The following is an 11,638-nucleotide window of genomic DNA, read 5'->3' as shown; positions in this document are numbered from 1 at the left end:
CTGGTGTTACTCATGTTGTGCTGCCAGTTCCCCAGAACTGAAATGCAACAAGGCACAGATGAGGTTCAGTGTGCTGCCTGCTCCTGCTAACTGCACAGCCTCTGGAGGACGTTGCTATAAAGTTTTGGTCCATTTTTCAGCTCTAGTAACTTCAGCTGTGAAGACTGACTGGTAGCCTTCCCGGTTCTGTACTCAGGAAGACTGAAATTATTCCACTTCAGTGCAACCTACGGTCTGCTCGAGTCATCCACTGAATCAACAATGCTTGCATCCAAGGGTTTTATCCTGAACGTTTTAGCTTGTTAAAAAAAATAGAACTTCGTAGCAGGAAGGTAAAATTGTTATAGTCTCAAGGACATCAGTCCACTTACCAAGCTATGGAAAGAAACAAGAGGAAGAGAGTCTGATATTTTCAGGATCACAACTCAGGAATACAAACAGGAATCTCAGCTACTAAGCTCTCTGTTTTCATCACTAAACAATCACTACATTTGCTCAAAATGTGGAAAGTCCTCTTTTGTACATTTACACCAAACAAAAATCATTTTGTGTATTCTGTACTCAAACACAAAGGCAGTGGCACCTTGTAGGACTTAGCTAGTTTAATTCTAAAAGGACAGCTCATTCCCCACAGCTACACTCCCAATATTCACAGAAGCTACGTGCAGTTTTCTTTGCTTTTCTCTGAAAGCTCATCAGAACTACAGGCCTCAGCTGTTCATAATGCCCTGCTGCACAGTAGTCTCCTGCAGGAACCCATGCTAGCAGGATGCATCTGGAGGGAGGCAACTGAGGTGGCAAATATATATTTGTCACTCAAAGCCCAGATGTGTGCACACAGATAGTTCTTACTAATGTGCAGAGAGAAGGAAGTTGTAGCTTTTTTAGTATTTTATATTTAGTATTTGTTCTAGTATTTTGAAAATGTTTATATCTGCTATATATTTATATATATGTGTGTGTGTGTGTGTGTACATATATATATATATCTCAGCAGACGTCAACTAGAACTGGTAATAGTAAAATACATAATAGGGGTAGAAGTGTCCTGGACAGTTCTATAAACTTTGCCTCCACTCTGAGATTTGGTCAAATCATTTCAGCATGATTTCAACCACTTTCTTAGCTGGCTTTAAAATACTTAAGTCTTTCACTGCACTCAGCAAAGCCCAAACTGATGCATAATCATCTTAATCATTAGGGTTTGGCCAGGTTTAGCACAAGAAATGAGATACAGCATAAAAATTGGCAATGCAATACCTCATTAATAGATATATATTCACAGTTTTGATCCTTCCTCCACATCTGATAACACTAGGTAGTTTTAGCTTCTTTTAAGTCTTGGCAAGCATAAAGCTGTATATATAGAAACTCCAGCTTGATTTTAAATTGGTTGGTGTAGTTGCTTTTTAACTGTTCAGTGACATCTCAGCTTGGTTGCAGGTAATTCTGAAATACACTCCTTCCCACAGAAGCTTAGACAAATGCATAGCCTCTTACAGCCTATACACCCACACATAAACACCAGTAGAATCTGGGCCTTTACCCATCGTACAGGTTCTCACTCTCTTCCCAAACAGATCATGTTATTTCCAGAAGTCGTGATGGCTTTTTAGAAAGGATTGCTTTTAGGTACTCTCATCAAATTATTAATTCTTCCCTACTCCTTAAAATAAGTGCACAAAAGGACATATGAGCAACAACAGCAAGTTCTGCTGAGTATATGGTACCTTATACATTCAATTTAAGCAGATAGATAAACCATCCCTCCTGACTTCAGGCAGACTACATCTATAGCAAGCTGTATCTGTTCTGGATGCCTGGCTTACCCTGAAGCGTAGCTCACGGCTCTGGTCTCCCAGTTGCCCTTTGTAATGCAGTCCTCTCTCAGCCCTGGGGCCTCAGATTCCTAATCACAAAAATCTTGTTACAAGGGTGTGGAGGTACAGTCTCTGCACAAGACTTATCTCAACATGGTCTCCTCTCTGACTCCAGAGTGCCAGATGTAGCTAGGGGGGCTTGAAACTTGGGACACAGTGAATTCCTTTGCTGGCTCCTGCCTAGCACTCTCAGCAGACAGCAGGGGCAAACTTAAACAGCTTTTCCAATTACCGAGATAGGTAAGGAGGAGATAATACAATAAAATGGAACAGCATATGACAAAAAGAAAGCAAAGCAATGACAGGAAAGGCAAGCAGTAATAGCTTGGAGATTTTTAACCTTGTAATAGCAAGCACCACGTGTGGAAATCTGTTCCTATCAGGATTGGTGAGACCTCACTCCAATCCCCACTCCACCCCTGCCAAAAAAAAGGCAGGCAGATTTGTTCCCATTTGTTTAAGCTCTCTGATAGCACTCTGGGCATTTAGGAAAAGAACAGTGTAAAAATAAACGAGTTGGAAAAATAGATGTGGGAATGACAAATGCATGAGCTATTTTGCTCAAATGGCACTTGCTTTCCACATTTCTTAAATTCTATGGAGATGTTATTCACAGCTAGTGTTCCCAAGGCAGGTACAGTTATGCTAGTTTGTTTTATGAACTCAGATTTTATAGGCTCAAATGGAAAATGCTGTATTGTTTGGCTTAATGACTTTTCCTACACTAAGAAGACAGGAAAAGGGGGTGTTCCAGCTAGGGGTGTTGTATATCACGTACATACCATTTCTCCTCATATTTCTGCCTTTTTTTTTTTTTACTACCACTTACTTTTGCAAGGCAGTAAAAATTAATAGTAAGTTTACTTTAGTAAGATGCAGCTAAATTCTCTGTATTTCCTTTAGTTTGTAAGAGAAAAATACTACAAGAAAAGAATGCAATGTTGTATATTTTCTTGCTCAGAATTACAGTGCAGACCTGCCCCCAGAGATCCCAGAATTAGCAACAAATTCATATACAAACAAATAAGTGCTTATTCATAAGATGTCCTTTAAGGAAATAATAAAACAGAACTTGAATTCTTTAGGCTTACTAAGTGCCTTTCTGTTATATGTGTGTTTTTTTTGTTTGTTTTTTTTGTTTGTTTGTTTGTTTTTTTTCCTGAGGAGACAGAAAGACAGAAGCAAACAAGAAGCAAATAATTAACAGAGAACAGGAGGAAAAACTATTTCCCTCTCTAGTAAGGAAAAAAAAAAAAAAAACAACCCACACCTGAAATGTTATTCCCTTCCTGCAACTAGCTTTAAATCACAACTTTTAAAAAAGGAAAGTTCAAGTATGAATCAACCAATGAACTTGTGAAATATGTTATCACTTACTGTAAATTGAACCATGGAATAATTTAAACTTCGTTTAGTTTCTTCTCATCTGGACTATGACATAAATATCAGCAACTCCTCAACTTTTTGCTTTTTTCCACTCAGATGAGTATCTCAGCTTCTCCACTGTTATACCCTTTTTTCCAGCAGCGCTGTACGGACAGCTGCAAGGGAAAGACGCAAACATTCATCTTTCAGGAACCAAACTCAGGAAATCAACTTCGTTCACCAAAAATGTGCACGAGGACAGCCAAGCATTTCTGTGTCACGATCCAAAAAAAGCTGTATGAGCTGAGGAGGGAGCCTCGTGAGCTAGCTAATAGGCATCACCAAGCACAAAGACACAGACTGTCATCTGTTCCTAAACAGATGATGAGATAAACCACAGGAATGATCCAAAAGCAGGAAATCCACTCTAATGCTGGAAACTATTCTTTAAAGAACTACAGAGGACTTTTAAAAGGGAAATAAGAACACGTTTCCTATGCACCTTCTATGTGCTTCTATGGCGGGCACTTAACTAGTTGGATTAATTTGTTCCTGAGACCACGGATGACTAGTAATTATTGTAATTGTCCCATGTGTGAAAGGGGATCTTTTGTGTATCTCTGAAGATTAACTTGAAACATAAAAGACAGGCATTGAACGCTGTGTGGGGGCGAGAGAATCGTACTTACGGATCTTATGGATCGTACTGTGAGTCTGTGTGGAGGCAGGAGGTAACAGGTATGCAATGTGTTCAGGTGAGTTTAAGGTAGAATAACCATTTTGTTCAAAGCAGAAACAACTGCTGACACTAACAAGGGGCTGGAAGTCTGGATTCTTGGGCTAAAGGTAGCACTCACTGGTAAGATAGATTAAGTAGTACTATTATTACTCTGTGGAGGTGTAAATTAATTCTGTGTATTCCTTTATTTAAAGCACTGCATGGTTTCTGCTACCATGATTTTTTGTTTATATAGCTCTGTCTTTTTGAGACTGGGCAGTGTCTTCCACAGAGCATAAGCACAAAATAGTGTTTTTCCATACACACAAATGACTTAGTGACTTGAACTTCTTCGGGTCATTGAGTCCGTAGCCAGACTGTGCAAAGACCTCTGTGAGGCCACTGTCCATCAAACTATGCCTGGGCCCAAAGCATTCATTTAACAGCTTTGAAGCTGAGCGCAACAACAGTACACTTCATAATGCATTCTGGAGCAGCTGCTTTTGTATTCTGCTACAAACAACTAAAAAGGCACATGCCTGCCTAGACTGTAGACTGCTGAAATTGCCAGCAGCATTTTCCATAGCATCTTAATGAAGGATTTTTACATGGAGATCCAAGTGACAAATACAGAGATGTTTTTGTTATATCAATGCAGCTCAGAAGATTTTGCCCTGATGTGATGTATCTAGCATGCATACACAAAAATCATTAGGAGTGAAATGCCTTCACAAATGGCTGCTAAATTCTCACCATGTTAGTCAGATCTGCTAACTTCTTTCAAGAATTCAGCTACACCCTTACTGTGTTTATGAAACTGAGCATTTACATAACCTGTGCTGTATAACAGGTGGAGACTTAGAAGACAACAAGCCATAGAAGAAAAATTAGCTCTTGTTAAACCTTGGTTTTCTTCCCTGCTTTAAAGTAGTTGTTTCTAACCTGAGCCCTCAGCACAGCACATAACCTGAGGTTACCACATTGGATAAACTCCGAAATGCCTAAATCACGTCAGTTCTATATTTCACGCACTTTTGTGTCAAGATAACTGCTCCTAGAGGCAACTGGTCCCATTTGTGTCTCTGGAACAGGTGGGCTTGTGGCACATGCTGGAAGAGGCTTTGGCAGAACGGTTCAGAGGGCATGAAGGAAAGCAACCCCTCGTAGCAGCGATCACCCAGCACTAGATTCCTGCTGCAAGGAAATGAAGGCAAACACACACAATGACATGTATGACCGTTTACCCCAATACTTACAGGAAAGATATTTTTGGGAAGCTTGATTCCAAAACAACAAGACATGCATACATGAACTTGAAAGGAAGATTTTTCAAGGAAAGAGGAACTTTCCACATGTTTCTACTGTCTAGACAACGTCAGTACTGGGACTATAACAAACAGCACACTGGCTGAAAATGAAGGCATTTCAATATTGTTTTACTTCTTGAGGGTTTAATAGTTTATAGAAATGAGCTATTTTTCCTTAGATGAGAAAATAAAAACAGCAACTAAAATATTAAGTAGGATTTGTTCAGATAATATAGCAAATGGTCCCAGTACCTGAACAGCTAAAACAGATAATCATGTATTCTTGTTTTATAGAATAAAACACATCCAATATATGACAGGAGAGACTAAATTGCATTCATTTAAACTCAGAAAGATGCAGCTTAATCAAATAGTATAAATTGAACGTGGCTTTTGCTTGTTTAAGAGCTGGTTTAGTCCGTTTTTCTCCTTCCCTCCTCTCTAAAGAGCAGAGACGAACAGAAATTAGCATCAGGGAAAAGAACATACAAAACCAGCCCTAAATTATCATCTTAAAATTGAGCTATTTTGTCCTTATAAGTAAAAATAAAATAAAATAAAAAATGATTGGACTTCAAAGGTTTTTCAAAAGGAACAAACACTTCATTACTGAAAATGTCACTTTACCAGAAACGGGAAAGGTATTCCATGTTTTCTAAGCAGTAAGCCAAATATTTACATTAAAGTAAAAGAGACTTAAAATATTCAAAACAGTTTCATGATGAAACGCAGATATAGGAGAAACAGGTTTCAAAAAATATGTGGTAGACAGTGAAACTGGAATCTCAGCAGTTAAATTACAAAGACAGATTTCTCAGCTATTATCAAACTGTCATATTACTAGAGGAATCAAGAGCTACAGCTACAGAGAAGACCTACCTAACTTTCATTGGATACCTCCACCCCACAGCATACATACTGTGTAAGGTTTTATCTTTAAAAAAAAAAACAACAAAAAAAACCACCACCAACAACAACAACTTTTCAGTGTAATTGCTAGGCCCATGTTGAGATCTTTATTGTATACTGCTACAACCAGGTTGCTTTCAGCATTTATGCTAGACTAAGTATTTCTAGCCCATGCTGTTCTGAGGACAAACTCTTATAAATAGCTGTCTAGACAGAAAACAAAACAAAAACACAACACCCACCTTACTAGTAAGGATATTATAGTCTTCTGAAGTACAAATTAAAGAAAATAATCCAATAATCGAAGAAGGTGAATGCAAAGATTTAATAAATAATAGAAACTTTAATACATTGAAGTAACTTTAAAAAAATGTTCTAACAGAAGTGGAACCAAATAAAATACAAAATAATAATTAAAAGAAAAAAACACACAACACAATATTTAGCCTAAAAATGCCACAGAATTAATACTAACAAAGAAGACCTCTTTATAACCTGCCTACTCTGACATCACTAGATCTGTCAAAGGAACTATAAAATATCTTAAGAAAACCACTGCTTATATATAAGTAATTCAACACCCTATGTAGCTAGCTCTTTAACACCTGATCCTAATAAAAGGTTACAAGTTCCAGTTCTACTGGTATGAGTTACTCCAGAAGAAAAAGAAGTTGGCATTAAAGCAAAAGAGTCGCAGTTTCATGTATTAAGTAAGAGAATTCATAAGACAAGAGAAAAATAGTAAAGAAGAGATCGCTCAGAAAACTGTAGAAAAGTTAATTCCTCAAGATGTAGTTATTAAGAAAAGATACATCAATGAGTACCTATAGCTATAGGTATTTAAACTAATTTACTTATATATTCCTTTTATCATTACCACGAATCTGACTGACAGTCTTCTTTTATTCTGCTGATATATGCATAAAAGTAGTTGAGCTTCCACATGACCTAGGAAAAACATGTTAAAGGTTGTCGCTGTGGGTTGCTTAAAAAGGGTTACCAAGAGAATAAAATATCCCTCTGTTTCTAATAAAACAGAATTACGCTAAAAAACTACCAAACAAACGAACAAAACCCAACCATTTCTTATAAGAGAAATAGGTTCTCTTTAATGTTTTCATAAATGACCTAGATGCAGGACTCAAATGTATACCAAGTTTGCAGATGACACTGAACTGGGAGCAGCTGTTGACTCCATTGAGGATAGAGAGGCCTTGCAGGGAGATCTTGGCAAATTAGAGAGCTGGGCAATCACCAACAATATGAAGATTAACGAGGCAAGTGCTAGATTCTGCACCTGGGAAGGGGCAACCCTGGCTGTATGTACAGACTGGGGGACATGAGGCTGGAGAGCAGCCCTGCAGAAAGGGATCTGGGGGTTCTGGTTGGCAGCAAGTTGAACATGAGCCAGCAGCGTGCCCTGGCAGCCAGGAGGGCCAACCATGCCCAGGGGTGCATCAGGCCTCTGCATTGCTAGCTGGATCGTCCTGCTCTGCTCTGCACTGGTGGGGCCTCACCTCAAGTACCGTGTGTGGGTTTGGGTGCCACAGTATAGAAAGGACATAAAACTATTAGAGAGTGTCCAAAGGAGGGCTACAAAGATTGTGAAGTATCTCAAAGGCAAGACGTATGAGGAGTGGCTGAGGCCCCTTGGTTTGCTCAGCCCAGAGCAGAGCAGGCTGAGGGGAGGCCTCATGGCGGCCTGCAGCTCCCTCACAGGGGAGCGGAGGGGCAGGTGCTGAGCTCTGCTCTCTGGGGACAGCGACAGGACCCGAGGGAACGGCATGGAGCTGGGACAGGGGAGGGTCAGCCTGGGGGTTAGGGAAAGGTTCTGCACCCAGAGGGTGGTTGGGCACTGGGACAGGCTCCCCAGGCATGTGGTCACAGCACCGAGCCTGCCGGAGTTCAAGAACTATTTGGACAATGTTCTCAGACACGGGGTCTGATTTTTGGGTGGTCCTGTATGGACCCAGTAGTTGGACTCAATGACCCGTGTGGGTCCCTTCCAATTCAGGGTTCTGTGTTTCTATGATTAATCTATAAGCTGCATGTTCTATTATGGAATTATGCTTTGAGTGGCATTCATGTCATAATATACTTTTACTATTTTAACAACTTTTTACTTAAAGCCTCTTCAAATGTAGATTAACATGAAGAAGAAAAAACAATCTATAAAATCATATTTCTCTTTATGAACTGTCCTGAAAGAACATAATAAACTTTGGACACAGAAAGATCTTTGGATGGTCTACAGCATCAGGAAGTGTAGTCAAAGTATTTACAGATGTTAGTGGAAGAGAAAACCCAAAAAAACAAAGTATAAAGCTCTTTGGAGGGAATGTGAAAAGGAAACAATAGCCGATTTATACTTACAGTAAGAGAAATCTTTATAGTAGATGAAGTCGGAACTCAGCTGCCGTGGTGCCTTATAACCCGAGCTAGTGCTTTAAGTCACGCAGACATACGGCAACAATCGCTGCTACTGGCAGGGAACAAGTGGTACCAACATAGAGAGAGCATTTACAGAAGGAAAAGCTGAGTGACTGAGACCTGGTAATTGGCTTTGCAGAGGTTGTTCTGGAGCTACATATATCCTACATAAACTTCTTTCCTAAAAGATCTTCGTTATTGAACAGACTGGTTGTAAAGAGATCTAATTTGCATCCTTAAGAAAAAATCCTGCAGTGCTTTAATGTCTCTTCTGTCCTGCAGAGCAGAGAGCATCAGAAAATAGCACAGAACATGAGAGCCAGCAAAGGTTACGTAGTAGATTCTGTAGCCTGTTTGGACTCTAGCTCATTCTAAATATACTCTCAGAACTGGAAATAATACTGCTGCTTGATGCAGTTTTTATCGTCTTCAAACAAAGACCAAATGGGAGTTAACAGTTTGTACTACGTGCTTTATATCTCATCCTCTTTAAGAAAATCATGATTCTACTGACTGACCATACCATATCAGCTTGTTTGTGATGCTAAAACTTCAACTTACTGCAAGAATATTACATTAATTTACAGGAATCTTTGCTGGTGGAACTAGCCCTTTCCCCTTGTCACAGCACAAGTATGAAAACATTGGGAGAAAATAAGCTTTCACGTGTTCAAATATTTTATAAAATTAAAGATAAATTTGCATCTTTGTTTCCTCACATCAGGAAGAAATATAAAGATCAGATCCTATGCCTCGGTGGATGCCATGATGGAAACCATCACCGAAACCCTGCAGTTCAGCTGGACTTTCAATTGATTGAAAAAGTAAGAGGCACTCCTGGCAAATAAACTTCCAATGCATGCTGTTAGACGAGGTCATAACTACAACACCAGCACACCCAGACACACTCCTTGCCTACGAGCATTCTTGGTGTCAGAAACATGGTACCTGAAACAAAAAGATTAATTGCACAGTATTGCCAAATTCTGGTGAATAGTGAAAGCAAAGAGGAAACAATTTCCAGGGCTACTTTTGTATTCATACCAATTTTGTCACAGTAACTAAATGTGCCTAGGCATCAAAGCATAGCTTTTTGTCATTGACAATACTATCCACCTCCTTTCTTTTCTCCCTAGTGATGTTTTTGCCCATCTGCTTCACCACATAGTGGCAGTAGCTGTGGCCCTCTTCTTCCAAAAGCTGTCCTTGGGAGAGAGAGCAGCGAGGTTTTAATTGCTCCTTGAAGACTTTGCTTGTAGCAAATAAAAAACTATTTGTCTTTCCTTTGCTTCTCCAAACATCCAAAGAATTATTCTGTTTCTTGAAAGTTTGAGGGCTCACAGATACAATGGGCAAAAAGTTACACTCGGGCAGGAAATGAGCTACAAGGCTTTTACTTCAGAAGAGGAATTGGAGGAAACTGAGTAAAGAGCATATGCCTCCATAGCTCAGACAGCTGCAAAGCCAACTCTTTTCCTCCAGCTGCTCTCATCAGGGTATGTTCAAGTTAGATACAGTTATCTAGGTTTAGGTTTACAACTTCTAACCTTTATTGTTCTGCTGTATGTCGTATTCCTCTTCAGGCGAAACCATAGAACATGTGTGTTTTTTAAAGATCGCATTCTTTAAAAGGAAGCGTTAAGATAACCTGTGACATGGTTTAGTTGGTGATACTGGTGGCAAGAGGATGGTTAGAGCAGATGATCTCGGAGGTCTTTTCCAACCTTAATGATTTTAACCTCCTTCTGAGGTACCTCTTGCAGATGCTTCCTGGTGGAGGCTATGGGCAGGAGACAGAGCGAGAGAACTGCTAGGGCAAGCATTGCAGTATGAGCACAGTAGATGTAGGTGCCATCAGAATTGGTTCTCAGATTACGCATATTACTCACACAATCAAAAAAACAGCCCCAGTACTTTTTTTGTTTTTTCCAGATTAGTTGGCTTTACACATGAAATGATAAGGACTGTCTTCTCGTTAATCAAAATTCCAGACAAAGAAAAGCCGGTAACCACAAATAATTGAACTCAGTTTCACAAGAAGTCAGTGACATCTTCAGATCAAAAGATTAGTAAGACTAAAAAAAATAAGTTGGTGTTTCTGGAAAATTTATTAGCTTTATAATGACGAGAGGCAAAAAACTGTATCACTGCCTGAAGGGTACAGCCAACTGAAAACCATTAGGAATTAGGAGGAGCTCCAGCATGAAGTGCAATTATCTCACAGCTGTCCTAACAGGAGGTTGCTTCTATCTCATCTGAAGATGGTAACTTTAACGAAGTCTAATTTTGGAAACAGGAAACTACATGGGCCTGACTTGATGTGGTAATTCCAGTGAGGTAAAGTAGGCTTTCTCTGCTAGTTCTACATTCCTGGAAAAAAAATAAATACATGTCGTTTAGTACAAAGCGATTAAATAGAGAAGTGCATAGTGCTGATGATTAGCAACAGTTATAAACAAACACTCTGTTAGAGGACATCCTTTAGGTATGTGAATAATTTCCTATATACGTACACGTAGCATTAATGACTACACCAAAAGGCACGTGCATGTATTCAGTCTTTTATCTCCAGAAAAAGGGAAGCTGCTGCAAGCAACGTAATGTTGACTCTGTAAATGTTAACAGCTAGGAAAAAAAGAACACACACACACCACCTCTTACAATTCAGGTATTTAATAGGAAAAGTTTATCCTTAACTTAAAACACGGTATAATTTTAAGCTTACCACTAGAGTTAAACTCCTTATTGCCGCGGGTTAAATCTAAAGATTACTCGAACAGGAACAGTCAAGGAGGAAAAAATATTACCATCGGTTTACGAACTGGTGAGGGTAATTCACAAACTCCGTGTCCTTCCACTTTTCCAGCCAGCAAAGCCCTACAAGGGCTGAAGAGGCACCAACCCCGTGAGGGAGGCTTCCGCCGGCACAAGCCGAACCGAGGCCAGCTGCAGGAGTACGCACCCCGCCACCACCAGCCACAGCCCAGGAACTCGCCCCGGCGAGGGGACGGGGCCGCTTTTGGGGCGCG

Source organism: Anser cygnoides, chromosome 1 (genome assembly GCF_040182565.1).
Source record: "Anser cygnoides isolate HZ-2024a breed goose chromosome 1, Taihu_goose_T2T_genome, whole genome shotgun sequence".
NCBI classification, from domain to species: domain Eukaryota; kingdom Metazoa; phylum Chordata; class Aves; order Anseriformes; family Anatidae; genus Anser; species Anser cygnoides.
Note: the sequence above shows the minus strand (reverse complement) of the source record.